Source organism: Pteropus alecto, unplaced genomic scaffold, assembly GCF_000325575.1.
Source record: "Pteropus alecto unplaced genomic scaffold, ASM32557v1 scaffold160, whole genome shotgun sequence".
Taxonomy (NCBI): Eukaryota; Metazoa; Chordata; class Mammalia; order Chiroptera; family Pteropodidae; genus Pteropus; species Pteropus alecto.
The window spans coordinates 2,121,047-2,125,214 of NW_006429864.1; the positions used below are offsets into that span (position 1 = coordinate 2,121,047).

Genomic DNA, 4,168 nt, shown 5'->3' on the forward strand with positions numbered 1-4,168 from the left:
AAAATAAGATTTTTTACCCTTCTATCTGCTTAATGTCATTTTCTAACTGCCTCCTCAACTGCATTTGTCAGGTTTCTGGAATGAATATATAACATACTTACCCAACTGCTTCTTTAATTCTACCAATTTTGAAAGAATCACCTATTAAGCATTCTTATGAAGGGTGTTTCTCCCTTTCCTCAACAGCTTTGTTGAGGTTGAAGCCATTGGTCTCAATGACACCTTCCTCTACAGACCCTTAGAGCCCCTGCTGGCTGCCTCATTCCCTTATTCTATCCAGAGAATCCTGCAGCTCTTACAGTGCATGACAGAACAGCTTACCTGAGATCCTTCCTTCTTTGATATAGTCTTGGCAATGATATGAATGTATCGTCAGAATTCTTGGCTGCTGTGAGACTCCTTGAGTAAATAACTCCTTGAGTGATTATAAAGGATGTCACTTTACTCAGAAATCTCTTGGCTAGAGAATTTATGAAGCTGTTTCTGCAGTTTCTGTCAGATTGGGTTTTTTTACATTTCATTTTCACTTTATTATCTTTCCTCTTGCTACACATCTATTCCTGTGTGAATTTTCAGTCTTCTCTTTATTATTTTCACACTGTCTTTCAAGCGGACAGTTTTATATCAGTAATTTGCACATTCCCCCTAACTTTCTTACTTTTGATTACATTTCTCTTTATCCCTTGGTCTGGATAGTGCATCATCATCCTTAGATTATCCTGACTTGAAAGCCACAGAGAAATAAATGCTACTTCTCTGGAAAAATTGTTCATTATTTGCTACAATCCAGGCAGCCCTTCTTTGTTCAGTGGTCTCTTCTGACTGCTATATACATGTTGAGGCTGTTTGCTTTCTCTTCCTGTTTGGAACAGAGCTGATTTTTAACAGTGGTTTTGCTCGTCTGACTTAGAAAGCACCTCCAAACTGTGCCGTCCAGATACTTGTTAATTATGCTTCAAGGTTTAGTCTCTGGTTTACCTTCCCAGCAAATGATTAAAGCTTCCCTTTCTCAAGCCTTGAAAGGGCTCAGTTCTGAGCCTTTCATCATCAGGTGCAGCTGGATCAGATCTGTCATCCTTTGGGATCGTGACTGTGTCCCACTAAATTCCACGCCCCATCATCCAGAAGCAGGACCTTGTGCAGAAGCTGCATTTGCAGAGCTTGTGTTAAGTATTTTCATGGAAGAGTGATCTGTCCTTCCTCCTGTTTTTCTTTTCATCACTCTTATACGCTCTGCGTCTCTGATTTCAAGATGTAAAAATCTGTTTAGGAGCCATCATTTCATGATTCCACCAACTTGCACCCTGCTTCACCTTCAACCCCCAATTCTTCTGCTTCTTCTCTGGGAATTTACTGTAGTATTGTCACCTTCTTGCCAAGTCATACATTGGTGCTTCTCATTGTCTCATTGAATCTTCAAACTCACAAGGTGGGGACCACTTCTGACTTGCCAGTGACAGCACTGAAAGGGAGATTCTTGTAGCTATGTTCACATAGCAGAAAGAGTCAAGGCTGGCTCCTAAATGCTGTGCTTTCATCCCAGAGGAGTTGCAGTCAGTAACTATTTCTACATATTCTGGTGACATAAAAATCTGATGTTTTAGAAAAGTTACCTTGATTTCAAGGTACAAAGAAACCTTGAAATGCTCTCGGCCCTGATCCAAATCTTCCAAGCATGAGAGGTGTGCTGATCCAGGCCCTTCTACCCTTCAGGGTACATGCTGGCTCTGCAGTGACCCTTGCTTTCCCTGAGAGCCCCAGAGTGACCCCAGAGGCTTCTAGTAAGTTGTTCACATCCTTACCCACACCTGCAGGGCTGCTTTCCCATCACAAGGAAAGAAACAAGATATTTTTTAATGTTACAAAGTAAAGCATACAGGTGAGGTAACAACTTTGGGTAAGATAGCAACCCTGGTATTTTATTTGTGATATGGATATATATTTTCTCATGTCTATATTTCTGATGTGTTATTTTATGTTGCAAGCGTTAAAAAGTTACAAAAGCAAAGTTATTTGATTGACATCTGATTAACAATCCTGGGAAAGTGACTGAATTGCCCTGACATGGGTCTAGTTATGTAGCTTCTAGCTTCAGGAATGGGTCATTGTGGGGGATGGCTCAAGGTGTCACTGACACTGATGCTCAGATACAAAGCAGAAGACAAGGAGCTGTCTGATGCCATTTAGGAGTTAGATCTTTGTGCTTGAAAGGCATAAGCCTCAGTTCTGTGGCCATTTGCTCTCATTTCCTGGTGACGCTAGAGGAAATCATTGTTCAAGTGACAGATGTTTCCCAAGTACTTCCTGTGTATCAGCCTGTTCCAGGCTGGGGACGTAGCACCGTGAGGAGCCACTCATTGGGCTTTATCTAATGTCCCCCATTTGTGTGTGTTTAAAGTGGGGTACACTCGTAAGACAATGGAGAAAGACCATGGCCCTGGAAATGGATGCCAAGGGCCACTAGGATCTAACTCCTCCATGTGGGTCCACACCTCCAACCCCATCCTTTTGTGTATGTCCATGTTCTCTTTATCCATCCTGTATTCTTACTAGAGGGCTCCCCTTCAGCACAGAGGACTTGCCCGAGGTAGGTATTGCAAGTGGAGACTAAGTTGCAGAACCACAGATTCTCGGGATTGGGCCAGATCTTAGCATGTCCCTAGCCCAATTCTTTAGTCACACAGTCAAGTCCACATCATCCCATCCCTCCTTCCAATTGGTGGCCTTCTCTTGCTAGACTGTCCTTTCCTTTGGGGAGTGGGTTCTGCAGAAAGCCCCTGTAGACAGCCTCCAGCCCTGAAGTTTCACCTCTGGGGCTACACTCCTAGTAGCAGGCACTGGCCCTGCCTTCTAGGGACCCTTGAGTCCCTGCTGACCCTGTTGCAGTGGGTCTTTGGGAGGGGACACTCAGGGTGGCTGCAGTGTGCCTTTGCCTGGGCTCTGCAAACATGTGTGTGCACGTACATGTGCTTTTTCATGTGCACTCACATGTGCTTGTGTTGATGTCCATGAAAGAGTCAGTGGCACTTAGTGTGCAGAAGCGCTCTCTCCCTCTTCCTCCCCTCTTCCTTTCTCTCCCTCCTGGCCCACCTGAAAGCCACAGGCAGCTGGTCTGGGATGCAGCTCCAAGTCTTTCCCAGCCTCTTTTGTGACTTCCTTGTCTACCACTCTTGCTCCAAAGGCATCTCCAGCCTCCTCCCACCCTTTCATTGGTCCCTCCCCTTGCCTGTCTCCCCAGCCAGCAGCCCCAGGGAAATTTAATCTCTGGTTCTTCCTCCTCTCCCTCCTTCCTTTGCATTCTCATTGCTGCATCTAGGATGCTCTTAAAAATCAGATCTCATTGGGTGCTTTTGTTTCATACCTTTGACTAGGTCTGGCTCCATGGGTGACATCTGGGCATTACGACCTATAGTCAACCACTGGCAGTGACTATAGTGGCACAGATACCTTCCAGCCTCATCTTCCTGGACTTCTGCCTTTTCGCAGGCTCTTCTCTACCTGGAGTACCTTCCACTTTCCCTTTGCCTAGGATATCTCTCTCTCTCCCCCCTCCTCCCCCTCCGCCTCTTTCCTTCTCTCCCTGTCTCCCTCTCTCACTCTTCAAGGCCCAGACCCAAATGCTCCTCACCCTATGCTGTTCTCCCACAGAGCATGGCTAGTCAGGGCCTTCTGTTCAGCTGCTGATCTACCTCCCAACAACCACCAAGACGTCTGTGGGATGTGGATCAGTGAAAACAGTGTCAGGCAAATGCTTGAGTCCTGGATGATTTGACAGACTGTAGTTAGTATGGCTGGTAGGGTGGAGTGGCCCGGGACCTCATCACCTCCTATCAGAATGTGGAACTCCAGGGCACAGCAGTCCACAAGTGGGAGCATGTCATTGTCTGAACCTCATCCTACATGTGTGCCAGCAGAAGGACAGCAAGCTTCGGTCTCAGAATGGTTTCCGCTGTCCCCTGGCCCGGTACTGCTCATACTGGTCCTTCTTGGAGTCTTCCTCTCTAATGCTAACTTTGCTCATTTCCAAGCATCTTTTTAAATGCCACTTCCCCAGAAAGGACTGACACCCCCAGACCCACTCTGGTTGTAATTGATTTCCTCATGTCATGATTTGCTGTTGGGATATTGCAGTGAATGATACGGGGGGCGGGGGTTCCCTCTGCACTCT

At 46.1% G+C, this 4,168-nt stretch overlaps 1 protein-coding gene across 4 annotated transcripts in view; it reads left to right on the top strand.

Annotated features, from left to right (window-relative positions):
• The window catches only part of MAU2 (MAU2 sister chromatid cohesion factor), a 26,951-nt gene that overhangs the window by 3,137 nt on the left and 19,646 nt on the right, over positions 1-4,168 (top strand). The window lies entirely within an intron of this gene.